This window comes from Peromyscus maniculatus, chromosome 16 (genome assembly GCF_049852395.1).
Source record: "Peromyscus maniculatus bairdii isolate BWxNUB_F1_BW_parent chromosome 16, HU_Pman_BW_mat_3.1, whole genome shotgun sequence".
In the NCBI taxonomy this organism is placed as follows: domain Eukaryota; kingdom Metazoa; phylum Chordata; class Mammalia; order Rodentia; family Cricetidae; genus Peromyscus; species Peromyscus maniculatus.
In genome coordinates this window covers 67,978,229-67,995,105 of record NC_134867.1, presented here as the reverse complement: position 1 = coordinate 67,995,105, position 16,877 = coordinate 67,978,229, and the positions used below count along the sequence as shown (strand labels likewise).

Genomic DNA, 16,877 nt, shown 5'->3' with positions numbered 1-16,877 from the left:
ATGATGAACTGTAACCTTGAACTATGGGCCCAAATAAACCCCTTCTCCTTTGAATTGTATTTGTCAAGGTATTTTATTATGGTAACAGAAAAGTAAGCCATAGAATCTTTAAAATTTGGTGCTGTTAATGTCTGGGGCTGGATAATTATTGGTGCCATTGGCCTTTTTAGAGGGCTGCCCTGTTCACTGTAGCATGTCAGGAATAATTCTGTTCTTTGTCAACAAGAGACTAGGTACTTGTGTGGCACTGCCACCCCCACCCCCACACCATTATGGCAACCCAATGTCTCTAGACATTGATAAATGTCTCCTGGGTAAGAGGGCAAAGTTATACATGGTTCTGAAGTGTACTGAATTATCACTATGAGATCTTTTATCTGAACTTTATCTGTGCTTGCTAATAGAGTTGATAAAAAGCAGTCAAGATATCATAGCTTTTCCATGCTAATATAAAAGACTGGCTGTAGGTATTATAAATAACTAATTTGAGCAGATGATGTTGTTTTCAGCATTTTTTTTTTACAATAGCATTAATTGGTTTAATACCTGGACCCCTCATTTTTAAGCTTTATGTGGTGTTTTTCTTCTTTTTGCATGAAATGTTTATAAGTTTTATTACTGACCCATTTTTTAATCTGAGGTACTTTTTAATAAAAAATCTTTTGCAACTTATTATTTTCATAATTTATAGACTATGACATCTTCCTTTCCCTGTATATTGATACAACTACATAGTGCTAGTATTTTATTTTTAGGGTAATGTGAATTTCAGTGTTTTTGGAAATGTAGCTTTTGCTTAGATTAGGGAGTATGGAAATTTATTTGATAAATTTTGTGGTTCTGGGCACAGTGTAAATGAGACATTTTCAGGTGCTGCAGTATATAAATAAGTGAATGTTTTTCTTGGCTCAGTTTTGTACCATAACTAGCCAGCAACTCTTGCATTAACTTCTTCAACTGAAAGTGCACTCATACATACTTCTGATTTAATAAAAACCTTAAAATAGGTTTTTGTACTAATATATTTATAACATGCAGGTGTTTGACATAGAAACATAAATTACACATGAATAAAATTGGTTCAGGGAAATACTAAAATGTACTAGGGAGGATATTAAAATATATATTTGGATGTTTATTTTATAATCTAACATGAACATTTTTCAGAACTAGTAGAGAGTTCAGTGCTCTCTTACATGATTCATTTTTTTCCTCTTGAACATTTCTGGTCTTAAATCATTTTTATTGTTTCTCTATTTTTCTTGAAATTTTTAGAATTATTATTTTATTAGTCTAGTTGTATAATTTCTTCTTTTGGGAACACATACCAAGATTTAAGTACTAAAAACAATCCTTGTGATTTTCCCAATCATTTTATATGTCATCTTTTTCTATTATACTTTTCTTTAGAAACTGTACAGTATATGTGCCTTGCTTCATAAGAACCACAAGTATGCTAGTCTGCCTATTTAGAGTCATATTCATATTTTATGTCATGGTAAAAATACTGATGGCATATTAAACTGACGTTAGAAAAATAACATTGTTATATGAATTCTCTTAAGACATTGAAGCTGGTGAAGGGTGGTCTCTGAAATTCAAGCATGCTAATTTAGTTTGCTTTAAAATACTTATTGAGTGCTCATGAAGTGAAATTGTAAATTTTTATTTATTTATTTTTATTTAGATGGGTTTTCATTATGTTGCTCAGACTGGACTTAAATTCCTGAGCTCAGGCCATCCTCTGTTATCAGCCTCCCGAGACACTGGCACTACCCTTTTTCAGCTTCAGCTTTCTTTTGATTATTGTTTCTCCTGAATTACCCAATTTTTAAAGTAAAAAAATTTGATATGAATGGGAATAGGATAAATGATTATGAAGAATTAACCAAAATAATTAGGTAACTAATTAACAAATTGACAGTCTTGATTACACGTTTGTTTACAGAATGATATCCACATGGCCAAGTTTTTTCCTCTTTAATGTGTCCCTAAATGATCTCTTCTCAGGAGATCTCTGCTGAATTTGGAAGGATGCTTGCACCTACCCACCCACACTGGTCTCCCAGTCTTCCTTGGTGCATCCTTTCTTTTTGGTAGTTGTGATTTGATGACATACACACATTACACTTGTATTTGTCATTGGTTGCCTTTCCCTTCCAACTATGAACTCTTTAAAGAAAATTTGCCTAATGTCCTTGTCATGTGGATTGATGCAGAGGACTCCAATGTATTACTAGGATCCTTGTTCCCTGAAATGCTAGCAGTTAATTCTTTACCAACAACTATTTATGCTACTGTTCTCTGGTTCTTAGCAGTTCAAAATTAAAATCCTCAAAGGTCTTTGAAGTATGAAAGGGTGAGCCAAAAAGACTGCTGGTATGGATTTTATACTTTAGTTATTAAAGTTATTGTTTATTCAAATTATAGTGACTATTGCTTTGACCATATGCTATGCCACGGGCTTTACCTGTACTTTCTGACTTAGCTCACTTGTTATTTTTGCCGTAGACTCTTGAGTTAGTACATTTGCAATACCAAAGAACCTGAGGTTGGTAATTCGTGGGAAAAAAGTTTATTATCTCACAGTCCAGAGGTTCCAGAGCATGGATTAGCATCATTTAGTTTCTGTCAAGGGGCCTCATTATGTATCACAACAGAATGGAAAAATGGAAGGGGAAGGGTTTTCATTCAAGAGGAACATCTAGAAAGGAAAATCATCAACTAGATTCAAGTCCTTGTATTTTTAAAACTGTCTCTACTTGACAAGACTTTCTCTAGTTTCTACTATTTAACCAGAAATTCCATTTTATGATATTTAGCAGATTTATAGTATACATACTAGCATCCAATATGCTTTTTTATTCTACTCATTTATTAAAATACTGTATACCTAAGCATGTGCAGGTATACAGCTTCTACCCTTATAGAGATTGTAGTTTACTGAAGAAGACAAAAAAATCATCAAAGTTTTTGAAGGTGCTTCCAACCACCTGCCTTTCTCTTGACACTCACATCTTGCATTGTCATTGAAAACAAAGTGTTCTGGTAACATTTAAGCTTCATTCCACTTTCCACAATATATGGCAAAATTTGCTTCATTAAGAGTTTATGACATTAGAATTTATAGTCCAGAGAATTTGTTCTTCTCACTTTCTTTGAGTTCTCTTTAAATATCTATCTATTTATTTGTCTATCTATCTATCTATCATCTATCTATCTATCTATCTATCTATCTATCTATCTATCTATCTAGTTATCTAGTTATTTAATTAATGTGTATGGGTGCTTGTGCTCCACATGCAAGCTAGGTGCCTGTGGAGGTCAGAAGAGGATATTGGATCCTTTGGACTTACTGATGGTTGTGAGCCACCATGTAGGTGCTGGGAATTGTACTAGAGTACTCTGGAATAGCAACCAGGGTTCTAAACCACTGAGTCATCTCTCCAGCCCACTTCTTGAGTTGTCATGTATTCTTGAGTTTAAGCAGTCTAGGAGACCCACAAAATAGTTTTTATTTTAATGATTTAAAAAATTCTTTTATGATGTAGATAAAGTTTGTTAACCACGCAGGATTGGACATCCTATGGTGGAATTCATCCCTGGAGAAACAGATTCTTTCTCAGCAGCCACTGACCATTGGTAGTTCTTTATCTAGAGGTGGAAACACATGAAATTTCCCTTTTCCATGTTGACACATTACCTATTATTGTCATTATACTTGTTCAGACAATTTATTTTTAAGATTTCATAGGTACATTTTCCAACATAATAGGGAAATACATAGGGGAAAGTATCTAGTAACAGGTGTCCAGAGCCTTTGGCTCTTAAACTAATTTCCCTCCTCCCTCTTCCATGATTTTCTCTGAGCCTTAGGTGTAGGGGTTGTGTTACAAATGTAACAGTTGGTGTTTGGCATCCCAGAGTCCCTTACTGTCTGCCTTTTGACCAGTCTCTACTGAAAAGGGAAAGTTCTTTGATGAGGGTGAGAGCTGCACTTATCTGTGGTATTAGGGTAGGCATTGAAAGTACAGTTAGAATTATATTGGTTTTCAAAAATGGAAGTAGTAGGTTTTTGTCTCAAGTCTATGATCTTTCCGGCTATGAGTAGTGTTTAATAGAGATTTTTGGTTATTATTGCAATGCTACATCCCAATGTGTACTAAATTATAACCTTATTATTTTAGAATAGACTTATTTCTTTTTCATAAATCTATATCTACTTATTTTGTGATAAATGAAAAATAATTAACAAGATGGAAAACTAAAGCATTCATTATCAGCTCTTGAATAACGAGATTTTCCCCATTTTTCTTTTCTCCTTGTGTTTCCATAATTATAACCCTTTCAAATTTCATTTATTTTTAGGAACTATAGTTTCTAAAAGCACTTCAAAACAATCTCATAAAAGTATAGAACTTACAACAGCTATTTTGAGCATTCATATTATGACATAAACATGGTATTCATCTTTAATAGGGTGCTTCTTTTTTTTAAGGCAACCTCTTTTTTTAATTATACATTTTTTTCATTTTATATACCATCCACAGTTCTCCATCCATCCCCTCCCCCTGCTCTTTCCCAACCTCCCCACTACCCCACCCCCACCCAATCCTCCAAGAGGGTAAGGACTCAGAGGTCCAATTGCCTCTGCCTACCAAGTGATTAAAGGTATGCATTACCACTGACAGTTTGTGAATTTATATCTACCACTCTAGTGTGAGTGTTCTTTCTCAATTTTCCCCATAATTCTTCTCTAGTCTTCAATGTTTGGCCTTTTTTTTAGTGTTGTCACAATATCTGGTTTCTGTTGTTTAAAACATACCGTTTTTAATGGTAAGTGTTTAATTGTTAACTTTCTTTGCTAGACATGAGTACTTTGAAGGAAGGATCCTGTATATGTATTAGGTTGTATCCTTATGAGATTCAATAGTGTCTAAACTTTTAAAGTGTTGAATTAGTTAGTATGGTGGTGTTCGTCTGCTATCTCAGTATTTAAAGGGGCTGAGGAAAGAGAATTTTGAAAGTGAGGCCAGCCTAGGCTACATAGAAGTGAGAATACATGACTCCCCCCCCCCAATTTATTGTTGATCAATTCCATAAGCTTTAAATGTTCTTTGAAAAGCATAGCTTCTGGGTTGGAGAAATGTCTCAGTGGTTAAGAGGGCTTTCTACTCTTGCAGAAGACCAGAGTTCAGTTCCCATCACTGGTGTCAGGCATTCACAACCACCTATAACTATAACTCCAGCTCTAAGAGATCCATTGACCTCTTCTGGCTTCTGTGAACACTTACATACACGTGTACCCCCCATGACATAATTTTTATATTGGTGCAAATTTAGAATTAATATGACAACAATAAAACTATTCTAAAGAACTAGGACCATGACAAAAAATATTTTATTAAATGTTTATGTTCAGGGAGTATAACTGAAGTTTTCCTGGTCCTGCCTGGGTCCTGCAGTTCCATAGCCGCTCAGACCCGAGTAAACACACAGAGGCTTATTATTAATTAAAACTGCTTGGCCATTAGGTCAGGTTTATTACTGACTAGCTCTTACACTTAAATTAACCCATAATTCTTATTTATGTTTAGCCACGTGGCTTGGCACCTTTTCTCAATTCTGCCTTCACATCTTGCTTTCTCTGTGTCTGGCTGGTGACTCCTGGCTCTTCCCAGAATTCCTTTAGTCTGCTCACCCAGCCTATACTTCCTGCCTGGCTACTGGCCAATCAGTATTTTATTAAACCAGTATATGAAAACCTTATCCCACAGCAAGGGAGGACCAAAGAGTTTCTCTTTATTGTTTGGTTTATACTCTTTGATATGCTTACAAGTAGTTTCTTCAAGTCTTCTTTGCTTTGGGATTAAAAAACTCATGGATCTCTGAGTTTATAGTTTATAATTTTAAAAATGTTTCAGGATTTATCTCAAAGTTTTTCTTTACTTTGTTTTTTCTTTAAGGACTTTAGTTTTATGCACTGTTAATTCTTTCCAGTGTGTTTTTTCAGTTTAGACTTTTGTGATTTTCATGTACAGAGATTTGATTAAATTTTGACATGCCTTGTACATTTAGTTGTTATATATTCAATTTGCCCCCTAGTTTGCCTTATATGAGTGTAATAATGGCATATTATGAATGTAATAATGGTTCTTTTCTTTTAAATCTGTAGTTATAAATGGGATGTCTTCATCAAATCCCTCCCCTCAGAGATCAGGAAATTATGCAGAATAAGAGCCAGTAGGCATGGAGGACACTAAAGAAACAGTGCCTTTCAGACACAACAGGACTGATGCACATAGGAACTCACAGACTGTGGCAGCGCACACAGGGCATACACAGGTCCCAAAACTGACAGGGAAAGTGGACACTAGCTCCCATCCCTAACCCAGAAGATATTGAAAAATGACAGCCAGTTGCAAAGGAAAAAATAGTTTCCCCCAACGAATTCTCACTGGGTACACAAACAACACTTAAGGGCAGGCTCCATACCCAGTGATAGATGGTCAACATAAAATGAACTCAATGGTATTTTGAAATATTTTTTTCCTCATATCGCTTTGTTTGGGCATTAAAAAAAAATCTTACTTTTTTTTTTTTTTTTTTTTATGACAGTTTCTCTGTATCATTTTGGTGTCTGTCCTGGAGCTCACTCTGTAGACCAGCCTGGCCTTGAGCTCACAGAGATCCACCTGGCTCTGCCTCCTGAGTGCTGGGATTAAAGGCACGCACCACTGCTACCTGGCGAACTTTTGTTTTATATTGCTTCTGATTTTGTTTTATATGGGTTTTGTGTGTATGTGTGTTTCTAGTACTACTTTTAATTTTTTTATTTGTCTGTTTGAGAGAGAGAGAGAGAGAGAGAGAGAGAGAGAGAGAGAGAGAGAGAGAGAGAGAAAGAAAGAGAAAGAATGTATCAAGTTGTATGGGTGTGGAGGTGTGGAAGATCTGAAAGGAGGTGAGAGAGGAGAATCTGGTATCAGAATATGTTGTATGAACAAAATTATTTTTGATAAAAACAAGTTTTAGAGTCCCTTATTTGAAAAAAGACTAAGTTAGCTTTCTTGTTGTTATAGAAAATGATATTTCAAATAATTGACACTTGAAGTGGTCAGAAGATGGATTTGGAAAAAAAAGAAAAATACATCACAGTGTCAGACATATAAATATATTTATTTTAAATTTTTGTGATGTTTGTGGTTTTTTTTCAGTTTTAAAACCTCCATAATTTATTTCTCACTCTTAACAGATATATAATTTTGTACAGAATTTTTATTTATTACTTTTTTCTTTTTTTCTAGTTTATTATATTTTTAATTGAAAATAGATTTTTTTCTTCATACAATATATCTTGATTATAGTTTCCCCTCCCTCTACTCTTCCCAGTTCCTCCCTACCTCCCATCCCCTCCAAATCTACTCTCTTTCTGCCTTTCATTAGAAAAGAATAGGCTTTTAAGAGATAACAACCAAACATGAGAAAACAAAATATAACATAAAACAAAACCCATCTCATCAAGGCTGGACAAGGCAACCCAACAGAAGGAAAAGAGCCCTAAGAGTAAGCACTAGAATCAGAGACCCACTCAGGAGTCCCATAAAATATTAAACTGAAAGCTATATATGTGTAGATGAACTATTGCAGACCCCTGTCAGCCCTGAGCTTTCTGCTTCAGTCTCTGTGAGTTCATGTGAGCCTTGCTCAGTTGATTCAGAGGGCCTTGTTCTCTTGGTGTCCTCCATCCCCTCTGACTCTTACACTGTTTCTTCTTCCTCTTCCAAAGGGTTCCCTGAGCTCTGAGCAAAGGGATTTAATGGGGACATTCCATTTAGAGCTGCATTTTCCAAGGATTCTCTTTGTGTAATGTCTGGCTGTGAGACTCAGCATCTGTTCCTATCTGCTGTAGAAGGCAGCTTCTCTGATTATGACTGAATAAAGACCTGATCTATGGGTATAGCAGAATGTCATTAGGAATCATCTTATTGTTAATTTTTCGACCAGTAGTGTAGCTGAAGTTTCCTGGTCCTGCCTGGCCCACAGTCAGGACAAATCTCTCTCACCCACCAGTCCCTGCCCAGGCCAGCAGCCACTCAAACTCAAATAAACACACAGACACTTATATTATTTAAACTGTTTGGCCTAATGGCTCAGGCTTCTTGTTATCTAGATTTTATATCTTAAATTAACCCATTTCTATTAATCTATAAGTTGCCACATGGCTCGTGGCTTACCGGTATCTTAACATCTTCTCATGGCGGCGGCTGACAGTGTCTCCCTGACTCAGCTTTCCACTTCCCAGAATTCTCTTCTCTCCTTATCCTGCCTACACCATACTTCCTGCCTGGCTACTGGCCAATCAGCATTTTATGTATCAATCAATCAGAGTAAAATGTTCATAGCATACAGAACATCCCACAGCACAGTCGTGTTTGGTTTTACCCTAGGCCTCTGGGCTATCTAGTCTCTTGTGCTTGTTCACCCAAGCAGTGTTGGGTATGGGTTCTGTCTTGTGGAGTGGGCTGTAAGTCAAATCAGACATTGGTTGTCTACTCCCATAAGTTCTGTGTCACCATTGCCTTAGCATATCTTGCAGGCAGGGCAGATTGTAGGTCAAAGGTTTTGTGCCTGGGTTGGTGTTTGTTTTTCTTTTGGTAGTCTGCAGAGTACCTTCCCACACCAAAGACATTAGAATGTAGGGGTAAGGACTCCATGTAGGCGACAACTCTACTTCTCCATGTTCAGTGAGTTGTATGAGTGCTGTCTTCAGCAATGGGGACTCACTGTCAGTTTGTGCAGAGCAACTCATTGTTTTGGTAACAGCCTGGGTTGTTTGGAGATTTCTATGTGACTTCCTTGGCCAATTGAATGCAACCCAGTCCCTCTACTGGAAGACTTCTTTGGTGACAAGAGATGGCCAGTTGGGACTCCATATCCCCCATTACTAGGAGACCTCATTAGAACTGCATTTATATATTTTAGGAAGTTTTCACTGCACTAGGTTTCCATATCATCCCTCAAATGCCCCTCAGTTCCAGCTGTCTCTCCCCTCCCTCCCTCCCTCAACACTATCTCCCTTCCCTCTACCCACCTGATCCCCCATTTCCCATCTCCCTCACCCCCAGTGCTCCCCCAAAATCGATTCTATTTACCCATATCAGGGATATCCATATATACCCCTAGTCCCTTCCTATACCTAACCTCTTTGGGTCTATGGATTTTAGGTTGGTTATCATTTATTTAATGGCTAATATTCACATATAAGTGAACACATATATTTATTTTTCTGGGTCTGGGTTATTTCACTTAGGGTGATTTTTTCTAGTTCCATCCATAGTTCAACAATGGCTATCTCCCAAGGGAATGGCCAATAATCTGTTACTTGTTCCATCTGTGATACTGGATGTCTCAGCAGTCCCAATCTGATTCTAGAATCCCAGATGATTCCTGGAGAGCTTGTCTTCAGGCTGTATTGGAATCCAAAAGTAAATTCTAATACCAGTGAAAGGAGTACAGCAGAACACATAAATTTGCCAGTGAGAGTGAAGGCAAGCAGGTGAAAAGCAAAAGTTTTTTTCTTCCATGTCCCTTTATGTGAGCTATCACCAAAAAGTATCACCCACAATTAGGGTAGGTCTTCCTACCCTAAATTATCCAGTCAGGAAAATCCCTCACAAGCATGTTCAGTTGCTTGGGTTTTAGTTGATTTCAGACACAGTCGAGTTGACAATCAATTAGCCCTCAGAAGTATATTAATTAAAAAAAATAGAATTTAGGTTTAAAAATGATCTATTTGTTTATGATCTTGTATTCTTTAGAAAAGCAAGCAATTAATCATTTCATAGTGCAGCCTTAGTTTTGTTTAGCAGTTCTAATAGGCATGATATATATATCATGATATATATATTTGCTTGCCTGTAGCTAGAGTTTTTCTGGTCCTGCCTGGCCCACAGTCAGGACAAATCTCTCTAACCTGCCAGTCCCACAGTAGCTCAGACCCAACTGAGTAAACACACAGAGACTTATATTGCTTACAGACTGTATGGCTGTGGCAGGCTTCTTGCTAACTGTTCTTACATCTTATATTAATCCATTTCTATAAATCTATACCTTGTCACATGGCTTGTGGCTTACCAGCATCTTCACATGCTGCTTGTCATGTCGGTGGCTGACAGTGTCTCTTTTCCTCAGCCTTCTGCTTCCCCATCTACACTTCCTGCCTGGTCACTGGCCAATCAGTGTTTTATTTATACAGAATGTTATCCACAGCACTTGCCTTTTTTTTTTTTTGAGACAGTGTTTCTCTACCTAGCCCTGGTTGTCCTGGAACTTACTATGTAGACCAGATTGGCCTCAAATTCACAGAGATCTGACTACCTCTACCTCCTGAGTGCTGGGATTAAGGACATGTGCCACCATACCCTGCCTTTTCTTTTTATTTTTTTCCTTTAGTTAAATATATTTGTTATGTTTCTACTCCAAGCTCCTTTACCTTCCTGTGATTTTTATTTTTCTTTTCAGATATTTATATTATATTTTATTTATTTAAATTAAAAATATTTTATATATGTGTATGGGTGTACCTGCTTGTGTGTATGTACGTATCTATTTGCAGATATTCTCAGAAGCTTGAATTGGGCATTAGAGTCTCTTGAACTGGAGTTGAAAGCAGTTGTTAGCTGTCTGTTATGGGTGTTAGGAACCAAGCTCTGGTCCTCTGTGAAAACAGAAAGTGCTCTTAACTGCAGAGTAATCTCTTAAAGAAATTTTTAGAATTAAGCAACTTAGGAACATAGAAGATTTCACAAAATGTGGAGGAACTAGACACTTTGCAAACAGAATTCTGAGGACAAGGTGGTGGCTCAGCAGCAGAACATATATTGACATATGTGACTCCCTACATTTAGTCACCAGCACTAACGAACAAGGAACAGACAAAACTGAAAGGCATAGTTCTTTATGGAGTTCTAAGTATAGGACTTCATTTTCTATTTGGAATGGAGGATGCTAAGAATTAATAATTAAGTGAAGACTATTCATTGATAATACTTGGTCTTTGAATGGTTTCAAATGATACTTTTTGTTTGGCCTAAGTTTTGAGAAGAGTCTTCTGTGTATTCCAGACTGGCCTTGAACTCAGCATTCTCAGTGTTTCAGCCGCTTGAGTGCTAGGATTTCCAGAGTGTGCCATTGTGCTTGGCTGAAATATTCCTTTTCACGTACTGTTAAGCATAGTGCTTGACCTGTACCCTCTCTTGATTTATTTGAAGACAATATTGACTTTATTCTGAAGAAAACTAATTTGTTGATGCAAAATTCTTACTATAATTAAACTTGATGGATGGTCTTCTCTGCTTTATTTTAAGAATCTCTGGGATAATATTTCCTTGCTAGACTTTTTGGAAGCAGGTGCTGTGTTGATGTCCATGGACCATGTTACCACTGAAGGCCAGATGGAGTTCTGTCGTCTGTGCTGCCACCTGAAGCCAAGTTGGTGTCAGTGGCCTGTGTTGCCACTCAGTGCCATGAGGGTGACTGTGGTCTGTGTTGTGGCCAAGGGCCATATTGATGTCTGTGGTCTGAGCTGCAGTCAGAGACCAGGTTGAGGTCCAAGGTCTATGGTGATATACTGTGTACCCTAATAAACTTGCCTGAGGATCAGAGGACAGAGCCAGCCACTAGGTTAGACACAGAGGTCAGGCAGTGGTAGCACACAACTTTAATCCGAGTACTGGGAAATACACATGCCTTTAATCTCGGGAAGTGATGTCTGGGCAGAGAAATGTATATAAGGTGTGAGGAAACAGGAACTCACTCTCTTGAGGCTGAGGATTTCATAGAGGTCAGAACTAGTGGTTGGCTGTTCTGCTTCTCTGATCTTTCAGCTTTCACTCTGATATCTTGATATCTGGCTCTGTTTTTTTTTTTTTTTAATTAAAAGACCATCCTGTGACAGACGTCCATGCTGCGATTGAGTCCATATGGATGTCAGTGGTCTGTTTCCCACAGAAGGCTGCATGGATATCTGGGCTGCCATATGAAGCCATGTTATGTCCATGGGCTGGAAAGAAAAAACACTGACTCCATTTAGTGATTCTAATATATGCCAGGATGTGTGTATATGTATGGAACCATCTACTAGAGCATAAATTAGCCCAAGAGGCTGCATCGGAACTGACTCTCCCTCCCCAAGCAGTCATTAATAGCTTCTCAGCTAGGGGTGGGATTTCATGTGCTGGGATTTTGTTTGGCTTGATCTCGTATATATAGTCATAGCTGCTGTTAGTTCATGCCTACTATGGTCCTCTCATGTCAAGCAAATACTATTTGACTTCAGATGCCCATTACTTCTGGGTCTTATAATCTTTCTCTCTTCTCTTCCACAGTGATTTCTGAGATTTGGTTGGAGGGAGTGTGGTATGGATATTCCATTTGGAGCTGAGTACTGCCTCTTATTCTCTGCACTTGACCACTTGTAAGGAGACATTAATTGCCATCTACTTCAGAGAAAAGCTTCTCTGATGAGAGTTGGAAAATGCTCTAATCTATGGATATAGAGATAAGGTTAGTTGTTACTGTAGTTTGCCGAATTCACATCTGGGTAAGATTGTGATGACTTTCCTACCCCAGTATCCTATACAGAGTCTTCCAGCACATAAAAGCTAACCAGTAGGGATGGTGTTTCCAGGTTGGTACCAGCTTGATTTCTCCATGTTCTGTAATTCAAGTATGTGGTGGCTTTGTCAATAGGGTCTTGCTGTTTAGTTTTGGGAGGTAACCAAGAGCAATGGTGATGTCTATGATGTTTGGTGAGGGGCTCTATGGGATACCACTGACCAACAGCTTGAAAAGAGATAAACCATATCTAGTCTTGGGCTTCTGCTTTTGACTTATTTGTTTGTTCATTTGTTTATTTATTTTTGTTTTTTTGAGATAGGGTTTCTCTGTGTAACTGCCCTGGCTGTCCTGGAACTCCGTTTGTTTTAAAATTGTGTATGTGTGTGTGTGTGTGTGTGTGTGTGTGTGTGTGTGTGTGTGTGTGTGTGTGCCTGTATGTCTGTATGTCTGTGTCCTACAACCAAAGTGTGCAATATCTTTGGCAATTGAAGCTTACCAGTTACTCAGGGTGGGCAACTGAGAACTGAATCTTGTATTGTTTTGGGTGTCTCTGAGGCTTCCCTGACAAGTAAAATTGGTAAAGAGGTAACATAACCAGCACCAAGATTTCATTTAATAACCTCTGTCTTCTGGGAGCATCGTTCTTCACTAATATGAGGTACTTCAGTTCACACTACTTTTTTTTGCTATACTATTAGTTATAAACTAGTGGGGTTTCATAGTGCTTTTTAATACATCCTTAGTTTGATTAACTCATCTCCTTCCTCTTTCCTACCTTCTCCATCTCCATTTCCCAATCCACATCCCCACTTAAACTTTTAGACCCCAATATGGGGTCTACAATATTATTCAATCTGGGGCTACAATATTATTCTATGTTTATTCTGAGTTTACTTCTCCTTGGTTATATCATACATTTTATTTGATGAGAGAGTTGATTTTAAACCTTATTTTAGGGGAAGAAATTATTTTGAAGAAGACAGATGTAGTGTCTAGTTGGGGGAGGGATTACTACTGGCCTATCAGGAGGCTGGAAGCTGAAGAAGTGCAGTGAGGGTTGAATTTGGCTTAGCTGAAGTGCTGAGGAAATAGAGGATCTTCAGAATTACTTGCCCATCAGAAGTTTAGGACAGTAAATGTGCATATCAGGAAAAAATGGAGATTCCTGCAACTACGCCAGGGACAGTTTGATTCTCTCTGTTGTAGGGCAACTAATGGTGGTAATTTTCTCATTGAAGGACAAGGTGGGGTTATAGAGTAAGCCGCACAATTCAGATCCCACCACTAAGGAAGCCTAGAAGTTTGTGTCCTAAAACCCTGCCTTAGTCTATCTTTTATTTAAAACAAGTGACTGATATTTTGTACTGTAATGACTTACCAAAATGTGGAAGAGCTGGGGCTTTGCAGATCACCCTTTTATGAAAGATTAATTTAACTTTTTTGTATGTGGAAAAACAACACAGCAAATCAGAACATTTTGTTGCTAATTTCCCTTAATAGATCATTAAATATTCCCACTCTTATATTTTGAAATGTGTGTAGGTTTGTAAATATAGCATAGCACTTTGAGTGATACCTAAAGTAAGGAGGGCCCTGCTTAATTATGTAAGTCAGCATGAGGTGGCTGGTGAGTATGAGTTGAAGAAGTAATTTTCATGGCATGTGAAGAAATCTTCCTTATCCTATAGATTGCCCTCCACTGTAAAAGGTTTTTACTGTATGTATTTTGTTTAAAGTCTTACTGAAAGTATTAAAACAATTCCCATTATTTACACATAATGTATTTTATATTTCTTTTCAATTCTCCAGAGAAAATCCTTTACTTGAAATCTGGATGTGGTGTGAAGAAAGGTGCTTTGGTTGCTATGACATAGCTACCTGCTTTAGGAAGTGCTTGTCCCTCTAGAGGGCAGTGCTCCACTTCTGCATCCCAAACCTTGGAAGTAGGGCTGCCTTCCTGAAAGGCTGTATGTGGTTCCTGTGGCTCATCACCTCAAAACAGAAAATATTCACCATGATTACAATTCCCATAAGCTAATATTTGATTTGGAATTTTAAGGGCAATTTCTTTGGCTTTTCTTCTGTCCTTTCTAAGAATGTGTAGAAGGTGCTTAACCTATACTCCACATTTAGTTTATAACTGGATCTATTTTCTGAAAAATACCCCTAAAATCTATTTCTCTTAAGGTTCCTTATATTTGTCACTAGACATGCTTATGAAACAAAAAATTTAAAAATCCAACTAAAATAAAATCCCAGAGAATTCTATGTGTCTTCTGGTTTCATTTTTCTATTTTCTTCCCACAACTTTTGTTATTTATAGTTTCCTTTAGTTTTTGATTAGTATTTTAAATCTAAATATAGAAACTGGTGAAATAATTGTAATAAATGTTATAATATTTATTATTATTACATTTCAGATGATTCTTCTTGTGACATAGTCATCTCTTTTCTCCTTTCTCTTCCGCCTGGTGTCTTCCTCCTTCTTCATCTTCCACCTCTTCTTGTAAAATTTTCCATGAAGCAAATAGATTTCTTATAAAAATAGCAGTCTCTTTGATCTAGCCTGCCTACTTCATTCTTTTTAAAAGCAAATATAGAATTAATTAGTGCGACAGGAAGAAATCTATGATCATCCTAAAGTATTCTGGGCCTTTATGTTTGCTGTGAAGGGATCTTTACAGATTATTTTAATAAAGGAACTCACCTAAGTGAGTCATAAAAATGCTTTAAAAATCTGTGTCTTGTGATCAGAGCCAGAAGCTTGGTAAGAATATTGAAAAAGTGACAGGTTTTCTGTTCAAAAGAAGGTCTTTATTGATGGTTTTGTACTGGAGGGGAGCCACCGAGGCAATGACCTTACAGTGGCCCCTAGTTGCTGGGAGCAGTCCCTAGTAGACCAAAAAACCAGTGCCCAGTTCTACAAACACAAGAAACTGAGTTCTGCCAAAGCTAGTAATCATGGAAATAGACCCACGCTCCAGATGAGAATGAATCTCAGATAGCACTTTTATTTCAGTTTTGTGACACACTGAACAAATATTAGACTTTGGACTTATAACAACTGTAAGATAATAACTAGGTATGATAACTGTTTTAAGAATCTAAGGTTGTTGTTATGCAGTGGCAGAAACCAGTAAAAAGTAAGTAAAGTTCTTTAATATCCTGTGTAAGAGGTTTCTGGAAAAGCGTAAGCTGTCACATAATTAGATATGAAGCAACGATGCTCAGTAATTGTGGTTTGTCTATGTGCAGCTCCTTCTCCTACAGTATTTGCTATTGGGTTGACCTGATGCCTCACTTCACAGGTAAGACTTAGTGAGCTCACACCATTTAGAGCATATTACTTAAGAAGATGCGACCAAAGCTCTTCTAAACTGAATAAACCTTGGGGCATTTGGGCTGGACTTTTGGGGTATATGCTTTCCCTTTCTCCTGAGCCTGTTGATGTGAATATTGAGGTTCATGGGTCTTAAAGATTCGAAGTCAATTCTGAAGTTTCTCAGAGGCTTCTGGGTTGTATTTGAAGATTAAGTGATACACTCAGGCAGCTAAGGAATGCTGAGAGTGGGAGAAACAGTCTCCCCTAGGGAAGAGCATGGCAGTCGGTTACCAAATGGTTACTCTGAAAACAAACATAGAAATAACTTTATATTAATTGAGCTGGTCGTATTTCTGTATTTAACAATAATTAAAGAAAAAGAGGCCATGGACTTGAAAAGACCAAGGAGGGCTATGTATGTGGGAGGGTTTGGATAGAGAAAATGAAAAGGGAAAATGTTGTAATTATATTATCTCAAAATTATTTCTTTTAAAAAAGAAAATTAGGTGAATACAGAGAGACCAAAGGTATTAAAATGCCTCTAGGTCCCTTTCAGTCCTGGATTAATATAAATGTGCTCCCTGACAGTTGAATTATTTTTGACAATATATTTTCCTCTTACTTTAAAAACATTTGATTTATTCTTGCATTGAATTTATTTCTTACAACTAAAGAATAAATAAACTTACAGACAATCCATGATCTCCTTGACTTTCATAATGCCTTTCTTCATTTTAAGAAAATATTTTCCCACCAAGTGACTCTTGTTTTTTATATATTTCCTTTAGTTTTTGCCTAGTCTTTTAACTCTAGATATGGAAATTGGTAAAACAATTGTAATGACTGTTATAATTTTTAGTATTAATACAACATGATGGAACAGTCCATGAAAATCTGAATTATGGTTTTCATGATGACATATATTTGAAGAATATAT

The 16,877-nt window shown here is 37.1% G+C and overlaps 1 long non-coding RNA gene across 1 annotated transcript in view; it reads left to right on the top strand.

The window, feature by feature from the left end:
• The window catches only part of LOC121823057 (uncharacterized), a 29,704-nt gene extending 14,818 nt beyond the window's left edge, over positions 1-14,886 (top strand). Inside the window, exons 3-4 of the long non-coding RNA XR_013045185.1 lie at positions 12,387-12,564; positions 14,428-14,886. This is a non-coding gene — a long non-coding RNA (uncharacterized LOC121823057). The remainder of the gene's footprint in view (positions 1-12,386; positions 12,565-14,427) is intronic.
• Positions 14,887-16,877: the final 1,991 nt, after the last annotated feature.